Source organism: Bos mutus, chromosome 2 (genome assembly GCF_027580195.1).
Source record: "Bos mutus isolate GX-2022 chromosome 2, NWIPB_WYAK_1.1, whole genome shotgun sequence".
Lineage (NCBI taxonomy): Eukaryota > Metazoa > Chordata > Mammalia > Artiodactyla > Bovidae > Bos > Bos mutus.
Window position 1 is genome coordinate 56,977,785 of NC_091618.1, and position 11,419 is coordinate 56,989,203.

An 11,419-nucleotide genomic window follows, 5' to 3' on the forward strand; every position below is an offset into this window, starting at 1 on the left:
GCCTGTGTTCCTTGGCGATTCACTGGTTTCCTGCTCAGCTTGATAGGGTTATTCATACCTGAGGCAAGAGGCAAAAAGTTGCTGGACGAATTTCCACTGGGTCCCCTCAGAACACAGGGAAATAGAATTTTCCAGCATTTAGTGAATTACAAAGTTCCAGGGAGCCCTTTTTGGGTTACAGACCTTTCCTCTGGATTTAAGTCTGGATATCTTAGTGAAGTCTTAGTGAAGTCGCTCAGTTGTGTCCGACTCTTTGTGACCCCATGGACTGTAGCCTACCAGGCTCCTCTGTCCATGGGATTTTCCAGGCAATAGTCCTGGAGTGGATTGCCGTTTCCTTCTCCAGGGGATCTTCCCAATCCAGGGATGGAACCTGGGTCTCCTGCATTGTAGACTGATGCTTTACCGTCTGAGCCACCAGGGAAGTCTGGATATAACTGAACTAAAAAATGGCTTCTCCAGCTGCTCCCAGCTGAACTCTTGGCCCAACAAAGGAAGAGTCAGCTTGCTCCTCTTTTACTGTCTTGGGCCCAAGACGAGGGAGGGATTCTGGGCTTGGGGTCTGTGACTGGCAAGACGGAGTGGTGATTCTATTTGCTGTGAGCCCCACTTATTTCATGCCAGAGCAATGTCACTAGCAAGGAAGGACCAGGATTGGGAATGTGGTGATAATGACTTCTCATTCGTGGGTCACCACTTGCCCCTTTGCCAAGTGTCTTTGACTCCAAGGTTTTCTCATGTGCTAAGTGGGGTTAATGATGCCTCCATCTGGTGTGCTTCTAGGGAGCTGTTGCAGGACCCCCTTGGAACCTCACACATTCATTAAGATGATAAGGTACAGGCTTCACAGCACTGTAGAAAAAGTTTAGAATATCATGTGAAATAAACACACACAGACATAAATGTGTGTCATGATCTCCACCAGATATAATTGGTCCACCTCCAGATGATAATGGTCATGGCAAGGCCATGTGGATGTGAGTGACTATTTCTTTCCTTTATAAGTTTCTGCAGGGGGGTGGCTCTACACAATAAAATTAGTGTATTTCATACTCTCACTTTCGATAGCCCATTACAATTATATGAAAGGAACAATAAAAGAAATTGGTTTCCATTTTGCAAAAAGTCAGACATGACTTAGCGACTGGACAACAGTAACAACAAACTATTATAAACAGAATGAATAAATAACAAGGTCCTATTATATAGCATATGGAACTATATTCAGTATCCTGTAGTAAATCTTAATGGAAAAGAACATGAAAATAATGTATGTATATACATAGGGCTTCCCCTGATGGCTCAGTGGTAAAGAATCTGCCTGCAACGCAGGAACTGCAAGTGATGCAAGTTTGATCCCTGGGTTGGGAAGATCCCCTAGAGGAGGGCATGGCAACCCACTCAAGTATTCTTGCCTGGAGAATCCCATGAACAGAGGCACTTGGCAAGTCTGGCAGGCTACAATCCATAGAGACACAAAGAGTCGGATATGACTGAAGAGATTTAGCATGCATGCATACGTGTATATATATATGTATATATATATATATACACACACACACACATGTATATATATATATATATATATATACATAATGGAAAATTTTAATGGAAAATAATATGAAAATAATATATATACAAATATATATATACATATAATCTTAATGGAAAAGAATATGTAAAGAATGTATATTATATGGCTTCCCTGGTGGCTCAGTGGTAAAGCATCCACCTGCCACAGCAGGAGACACAGGTTCAATCCCTGGATCAGGAATATCCCCTGGATAAGGAAATGGCAGCCCACTCCAGTATTTTTGCCTGGGAAATCCCATGATCAGAGGAACATGATGGGTTACAGTCCATGGGGTTACAAAGAGTCACGCACAACTGAACACACACACACACACACACACACACACACATATATAACCGAATCTCTTTTCTGTACACTAGAAATGAATACAACATTATAAACCAACTGTACTTCAATAAAAATAAAAAAAATTAACTTCCAAAGGGAAGATGCTTTAAGGGGATCCTTCAGCACGTAAGAGATTTCAATAACTGTGGGAAAAATGGATAGGGTGTGAAGCCTGCTAAGTAGAGGAAATAGGGAAACAAAGGCTCCAGCTCTGGGGGAGGCCGGTGGGTTAGCCATGGGGAGTGCGTGGGGTGGGGAGGGTCGACTAAGTCTTTCGGAGACACAGAGGTTTAGGCTCAGTGTCAGCAGTTGAACAGTGGGAGTTAGAAGTGGGGGTGATGGCAAGGAGATGTGTTGAAGATTTGGGGTGGAGGAAACTCCCCTCTCCCATCTTTTGGGAACAAAATGCCAGCCCCCCACCCCCCACCCCCAGACAAAAACAAGTGGATGTACTTAGGAAAATTAAGAAAACTTTTAAGTGAACCAAGGCTGCTAGTGTGGGAAGGAGCTTTTTTCAGCAAAACTCTCCTCTTTCTGGGATTTGGGAGCACAGAGCCTGTCAGAAAATTCCTCTTCCACATACTCTAAAGCAGAGATGGTGTAATTCAGAAACATGGATCTTCCAGTCAGATTTTTCCTCCCAAAGAAAGGCTGATTAGGAAACAGATGGATTCAGACAATAAAAGAGGAAGTTCTTAACAACTCTTTAGAATAGTCAGCCTGGTCTTTCATTTTTAAATGTTGATAGACAACAGTATATGACAATCAAGTCACATACAAGAACCAAAACATGGGAGAAAAAGGCCAAGTCGAAAAGAAAAATAAAGAAAAGACAGAAACTAATGTCAGTTAAAGAAACAGAAAAAAATAAGAAAGTAACTTAAAGTGAAGAAAAAAAAGCAGAATTATAATATGCTCAAAGATTTGGGAAAATATTAAAACTATAAAATAAGAATAATGTGCTATGAAAAAGGAAAAGCAAATAACCAGAAAGAATTCTTGGAAATTAACAATATGCTGGCTGAAGTGAAAAATTCAATGAAAGAGTTGAAAGTTAAAACTAAAGTTAAAGAAAGTTAAATCTATACTTGGGGCAAAACAAAAGAAAAAAACATGAGAGATGACCAAAGAGGTCCAACTAGAATTAATTTCTAGAAGAGGGAACAGAGAAGATGGAAGTGGGGAAAATACATGTAAATTACAAGGACACAAAGAAGGGAGGAGGAAATAGTTCGGAGCTCAATCAAGAATGTGGGTCTTCAGACTGGAAGGGATGAATTTTAAAAATGCATATATCTCTGTTATATAGCTTCAGAGCAACAATGCTGAAGAGGAATTTTTAACAGCTTTCAGAGCCCAGGGGGTGGAGGGTGGGCAGCAGGGGCACATTCTATAGAAGAATAAAATCAGACTGGCATCAGAACTCACATCACTAGTACAGGACGCTAGAAGACTGTAAGGCAGTGCTTTCCAAGTTCAGGGAGTGGAGATGCCTTTGAACCTTTCATCCTGCTACTGACTGAAAGAGCAATTGGACTGTGAGAGAAGAATAAACATATCTATGGATACACACAGACTCAAAACATTTAGCTCTTAAAACACAGAAGAAAGCTCTTGGAGGATAAAATTTGCCGGAGCAAGGGAGGATACCAATGCAGAGGAGCCCTGGGATCCAGGCAACAGTTGGTGTGGCTGGAAGGCAGGGAAGTTCAGGGGTGTTTCTTTCCTTCTGGGGGTCGGTGAACCTCAGAAGGGGTGATTCTATAGACGACAAGATGCCTGATTGTCTGGATACACCTGAAAATATGGTGAGAGTGCATACATAGCTTCTCCACATGTTAAAAAACATTGTTGGCTATAACCCTAGGAAAACAAACAAAAATCTTCACAAATAAGTCATGGCCCAAATATGAAGCCAACTAAAATATGGCATCACTTGGGGCCATTTGTGGAGAGTGAGAAAAGATCACTCATTTTGCCACAAGTCTGGGGAGACTCTCTTTTGGGAAATGCTGGCAAAAAGATGTCAGACCCCAAGAACAGGAGATACAAACCTCTCATACTGTCAGGCTCTTCAGTGGAAATCATTCTGTGGCTACCACACACAGGCACTGTTAATTGGTATTCAGATTCAAAATAAACCTGTAGTGGAAAAAACAAACATCATGGAAGACAGTTGGGATCAGGGTACAGACCGCAAATTTTTATAATATTTTGCAAGTCCAGGTCCATCAGTGATGGAGATGGAGGGGAAGGATGCTTTTATTCTTGACTGACAGAGAGAGCGTAGAGGTGTGGATGGCATTTGAAGGCAGATGTGCTCCCTACATATCTCATTAAAAGTTGCAAAAATAACCAACCAAGAGAAGACCAAACATGATGATGCAACTATTCGATTTTTGGAGAAAAGGGGGAAAGGAAGTGGGGGTGGTGCCAGAGTGCTAACCTGCCATTGTTCTCGGGACCCTGGAGTGACAATGATAAAACATATGGACTTACAGAGAAGTTTGAGGGTGGACTGGGTTAAAGGTCTGGTCTCACTCCACCTGCCTCATGTGAGGGCTTTCTTTGGCTGAACCTAAATGCAACCTCCACTGATCAGTCCTTACCAGCAGTGTCCTTCTCCTGGGCATGAGTAGTAGGAGAATGGATCTGGGATGGGGTAGATGAAGAATAACTGCCGTGAAAAGTCTGAAGTTGGTAACTTAAAAACTAAGATAATTAGTATTAATATATTACCTAGAAAAATGAATTAACCCACTGGAGACCTCCTATTAGTGATGGTAGAAGAGTCTTTGGAGAGCCCGCTTATGGGTAGGGAAGTGTGTGGTGGAAGAGGGTTGCTTTTAAAACAAAAGCCCTATGCAGTAGAATTTGAATCATGTTTTTTTTTTTTTTAAATTATTGAAGAACACTTGGGAAAACCTAAAATATCAAAACAACAACAACAAAAAAAAACACGTTCAGCTGGCTGAGAAAATGGGCTTGATTTAGCAAGATGAAACTTAGCAGCAACTAGCTTGAGTCTCTGAATTTGTTTCAGTAAAATGCACGGAGATACCAAGGAGGTGTAACTTAGCTTGTTATCCCAGGCTAAACTCTACATGATTTAAGGGGTGTGTGTCAAGGAAGGGAGCTTTCAATTCTTTTATCTCTTTGAAGGACTGGTCATGAGTCTCCCCAGCCCCCAAGCAATCCCAGATGAAGCTTTAAATTGAAATGGTTACCCACCTTGTCCCAAAGGAATATCCAGGTGGATACACTGTGCATTCCTGCTTGCTTGCACGCTAAGTTGCTTAAGTCCTGTCCTACTCTTTGTAACCCCATGGACTATAGCCCACCAGGCTCCTCTGCCCATAGGATTCTTCAGGCAAGTGGGTTGCCATACCCTCCTCCAGGGGATCTTCCTGACCCAGGGATGAAACCCACATCTCTTAAGTCTCTTGCTTTGGCAGATGGGTTCTTTACCACATGGGAAGCGCCACACGGGAAGCCCTTGCTTGCTTGAATCATCACCCAAATTTCAAACTTCCTAATGTCTTCATCCCACCCTGCTCTAAATCCTTAACTTGAGTTTATTGCACATCCCTTCTGATTCTCCAACCCTTTCACACCAGTGCTCCAAAACTTGCAGTCCTACTGGCCTATTTCCCTGTATTTTGTAACTTTTTGTTAAATGTTACCTTTAGGATCCTGGCTTTTTTAAGGGCATTTACCCCTCTTTAATCCTCTCAAGTCAATATACAATGGAATATTAGTCAGCCATAAAAAAGAACAATACTGGGTCATTTATAAAGTTGTGGATGGACCTAGAGTCTGTCATACAGATTGAAATAAGCCCAAAAGAGAAAAAACAAATATTGTATGTTAATGCAAATATATGGAATCTAAAAAAATTGTAAGTTCAGTCTCTCAGTCATGTCAGACTCTTTGCAATCCCATGAATTGCAGCACACCAGGCCTCCCTGTCCATCACCAACTCCCAGAGTTTACTCAAACTCATGTCCATCAAGTCGGTGATGCCATCCAGCCATCTCATCCTCTGTTGTCCCCTTCTCCTCCTGCCCCCAATTCCTCCCAGCATCAGAGTCTTTTCCAATGAGTCAACTCTTTGCATGAGGTGGCCAAAGTACTGGAGTTTCAGCTTTAGCATCAGTCTTTCCAATGAAAACCCAGGACTGATCTCCTTTAGGATGGACTGGTTGGATCTCCTTGCAGTTCAAGGGACTCTCAAGAGTCTTCTCCAACACCACAGTTCAAAAGCATCAATTCTTCAGCACTCAGCTTTCTTCATAGTCCAACTCTCACATCCATACATGACCACTAGAAAAACCATAGCCTTGACTAGACGGACCTTTGTTGGCAAAGCAATATCTCTGCTTTTGAATATGCTGTCTAGGTTGGTCATAACTTTCCTTCCAAGGAGTAAGCGTCTTTTAATTTCATGGCTGCAGTCGCCATCTGCAGTGATTTTGGAGCCCCCCAAAATAAAGTCTGACACTGTTTCCACTGTTTCTCCATCTATTTCCCATGAAGTGATGGGACCAGATGCCATGATCTTCGTTTTCTGAATGTTGAGCTTTAAGCCAACTTTTTCACTCTCCACTTTCACTTTCATCAAGAGGCTTTTTAGTTCCTCTTCACTTTCTGCCATAAGGGTGGTGTCATCGTCATATCTGAGGTTATTGATATTTCTCCCGGCAATCTTGATTCCCGCTTGTGCGGCTTCCAGCCCAGTGTTTCTCATGATATACTCTGCATATAAGTTAAATAAGCAGGGTGACAATATACAGCCCTGACGTGCTCCTTTTCCTATTTGGAACCAGTCTGTTGTCCCATGTCCAGTTCTAACTGTTGATTCCTGACTTGCATACAGGTTTCTCAAGAGGCAGGTCAGGTGATTTGGTATTCCCATCTCTTTCAGAATTTTCCACAGTTTATTGTGATCCACACAGTCAAAGGCTTTGGCATAGTCAATAAAGCAGCAATAGATATTTTTCTGGAACCTGCTTGCTTTTTCAATGATCCAGTGGATGTTGGCAATTTGATCTCTGATTCCTCTGCCTTTTCTAAAACCAGCTTCAACATCTGGAAGTTCATGGTTCATGTATTGCTGAAGCCTGGCTTGGTAAATTTTGAGCATTATTTTACTAGCGTGTGAGATGAGCGCAATTGTGCGGTAGTTTTAGTATTCTTTGGCATTGCCTTTCTTTGGGATTGGAATGAAAAACTGACCTTTTCCAGTCCTGTGGCCACTGCTGAGTTTTCCAAATGTGCTGGCATATTGAGTGCATCACTCTCACAGCATCATCTTTCAGGATTTGAAATAGCTCAACTGGAATTCTATCACCTCCACTAGCTTTGTTCGTAGTGCTGCTTTCCAAGGCCCACTTGACTTCACATTCCAGGATGTCTGGTTCTAGGTGAGTGATCACACCATCATAATTATCTGGGTCTTGAAGCTCTTTTTTGTACAGTTCTTTTGTGTATTTTTGCCACCTCTTCTTAATATCTTCTGCTTCTATTAGGTCCATACCATTTATGTCCTTTATCGAGCCCATCTTTGCATGAAATGTTCCCTTGGTATCTCTAATTTTCTTAAAGAGATCTCTAATCTTTCCCATTCTGTTGTTTTCCTCTGTTTCTTTGCATTGATTGCTGAGGAAGGCTTTCTTATCTCTCCTTGCTATTCTTTGGAAGTCTGCATTCAAATGGGAATATCGTTCCTTTTCTCCTTTGCTTTTCCCTTCTCTTCTTTTCACAGCTATTTGTAAGGCCTCCTTAGACAGCCATTTTGCTTTTATGCATTTCTTTTCCATGGGAATGGTCTTGATCCCTGTCCACTCTACGATGTCATGAACTTCCGTCCAATGTTCATCAGTCAATCTGTCTATCAGATCTAGTCCCTTAAATCTATTTCTTACTTCCACTGTATAATCATAAGCGATTTGATTTAGGTCATACCTGAATGGTCTAGTGGTTTTCCCTACTTTCTTCAATTTAACTCTGAATTTGGCAATAAGGAGCTCATGATCTGAGCCACAGTCAGCTCCTGGTCTTGGTTTTGCTGACTGTATAGAGCTTCTCCATCTTTGGCTGCAATGAATATAATCAATCTGATTTCAGTGTTGACCATCTGGTGATGTCCATGTGTAGAGTCTTCTCGTGTTGCTGGAAGAGGGTGTTTGCTATGACAAGTGTTTTCTCTTGGCAAAACTCTGTTAGCCTTTGCCCTGCTTCATTCCGTACTCCAAGGCCAAATTTGCCTGTTACTCCAGGTGTTTCTTGACTTCCTACTTTTGCATTCCAGTCCCCTATAATGAAAAGGACATCTTTTTTGGGTGTTAGTTCTAAAAGGTCTTATAGATCTTCATAGAACCATTCAACTTCAGCTTCTTCAGCATTACTGGTTGGAGCATAGGCTTGGATTCCTGTGGTATTGAATGGTTTGCCTTGGAAACAAACAGAGATCATTCTGTCATTTTTGAGACTGCATCCAAGTACTGCATTTCGGATTCTTTTATTAACCATGATGGCTACTCCATTTCTTCTAAGGGATTTCTGCACACAGTAGTAGATATAATGGTCATCTTAGTTAAATTCACCCACTCCAGTCCATTTTAGTTCGCTGATTCCTAAAATGTCAATGTTCACTCTTGCCATCTCCTGTTTTACCACTCCAATTTGCCTTGATTCATGGACCTAACAATCCAGGTTAGATAAACCTATTTGCAGGGCAGGAATAGAGATCCAGATGTAGAGAAAGGATATATGGACACAGTGGAGGTAGGGAGGATGGGGTGAATTAAGAAATCAGGATTAACGTACACTATCATGTGTAAAATAGATAACTAATGGGAAGCTGCTATATAGCACAGGGAGCTCAACTTGGTGCTCTGTGATGACCTAGATGAATGGGATGGGAGTGGTTGGGAGGGAGGTCCAAGAGGGAGGGGATAAATGTATATATGTATACATATATATACACATATAGCTGATTCATGTTGTTGTACAGTAGAAACTAACACAACATTGTAAAGCAACTATACTCCAATAAAAAAGACTTTAGAAAATCATTCTTTACTTATATATCCATATGTATGTCTATGCCTATATCTGTATCTGTATCAACTACATCTCAAAGTTCAAAGAATTTGTCACTCAGTTGTGTCTGACTCTTTGCGACCCCATGGACTGTAGTCCACCTGGCTCCTCTGTCTATGGGATTCTCCAGGCAAGAATACTGGAAGGGGTAGCCATTTCCTTCTCCAGGGGATCTTCCTGACCCAGGGTTGAACATGGGTCTCCTGCATTGCGCACTGATTCTTTACTGTCTGAGCCACCCTCTATATCTTACATCTATACTTGGGAAGATTGCTTTCCATTGCCACTAGCAGTGTATAGAGACACTAGTTCTTCTAAATGCTTGGTATTTTGAATCTTTTAAATTTAGCTTTTTTTTTTTTTTTCTTTTTGATGTGTAGGACTTTTTCATCAATCAATCAATCAGTGAAGATGGTCAGTAGAACTGAGCACCTGAAGAAGGTGGAATGTTTTCATGGGCAATTAGATAGATTGCTAGAACTAGGCTTGCCATCTATCTATGGCATGGACTTAGTGACATTGAACTAGATACTTTCTCTCTTTGATCTGTAGCTTTCTCATATATAGTGTGAGCATAGCAAGTCCTACCTGAAAGATCTGTGGTGAGAATTAAAAATAATACACACACACACATATATACATATATGGCAAAGACATACTGGATACTCAATTAATGATGGCCCTTTTTATTATTATCTTTGCTCTGGGTGGTAGAAATCACCAAAACATACAAAGCAGGCAGAACTCCAGGAAACTGTGAGGAGGCAGCAGGGACCTTGAGAGTTAAATTTGGAATGAACACCCCCACCCTCCCCTGTGATAGCTTGTAATATTATCCAACAAATATTTCTTCTCGTCTTCCCCAGCATGAACCCAGTGTAACGCCCTGCCCTGTGGGCCATGAGGTTTGTTTAGGCCAATGGAATGTGAGTGAACATGACCTCAGCTGTATCCCAGCAGAGGCTTGGAATGTGTCTGCATAGTTTGACTTGGCCTCTGGTCCTCCAGTCCTCCACCATGGGATGAGCATGCCCCAGGCAGCTGCTGTTTCCTTCGCCTGAGCTGTGCTTCTGGAACCCTCACTGGCTCTTCCTATGCCGTCTTGATGCCTTGCTTCAGCTGTGCATGATTGCTGAGAATTGCTGGCAATGATGGCAGTCTGAGATATATCAGGATTTCAGTGTCCATGGAAATAATAAAAATAATAAACAGAATAGATTTCCCTTACAGATAGAAATTAATATGACAGTGGACATATACTCTGATATTTATCCTGGAGGCTGTTAGTACTTGTTTTCTCAGAAACACATAACAATAGATACAAAAGATCTATCTGCTTTGAAAAGAGGAAAAGCAGCTAAAGCAAATGGCACCCTTTTAGTTGTAGTTTACAGAAGTGGAATCTTAGGGGAAGAAATAAGCTAGAAAAGAATGCAGAAATATTTGCAGAAGAGTAATCTTTGGATATCATCTAGTGCCACCCTGTCATCTATATATAAGGAAAGGGTTAATATTAGAACTTGCTATCCTCCCATCTACTCACCTATTGGTCTATCCATGTATTTGACAGCCATTCACTGATTGTCCACTGTGTGCCAGACACAAAGTATGGAGGAGACAGAGATGAATCAAATACAGAGCAGCCATGAGAAAAAACAGAGACAAACAGTGGAAACACTTGACCAGAAATTCCCACACGTTGCTCTAAATTCTACCTAGATGTCTGGGCAAGGCTTCTTCTTTGGGACGCTGGAGCAGAGTGGACAGTGTTTTCACATGATGTTCAGACCCTTTGAGACTAAGTCTTGTAGTCCTTCCCAAGCCCCACAGCAGTTGGCACTGTGGAGCACACAGAGATGGCAGGTGATTGAAAATACTTGGTGTGGGCTTAGTGGAATCTTCTCCCATCAGTATCAAATTTTAGGTGACTAGCACAGCCCTGTGTCTTTACCCAGCTGGTTCCATGTTATGACCCTTGACTTACCTGGGCAACACTTTCTGGTCTATGCCTCGTCTACTCCATTCAGTCTTTCTTTTAAAAAAAATTTGTCTCTTCTATATAGTGTTTGAGGAACAACAAGTACTATACTCCTTTTTTAAGCTTTAGTTTTCTATTTCAACTATCATCCAGACTGGAATATATTTATTACCTCTAAACTGTTTTGAGAATTATATCAGTTAATACATGTAAATCATTAAGAAAAGAATCTTAGCTAATATATCTTTGTGTGCTTTTATGAAAATTTCTGAATGACAGAGTCTTAACCATGGAATTGCTGAATCAAAGAATAAATAAATTTGAAACACAGAGAGAGACCTTCCAATTAATAATTTTCATTGTCAAGTCTTTCACATATGAAAGTCCCATTTTTACCATCATAGATCAATGATGCA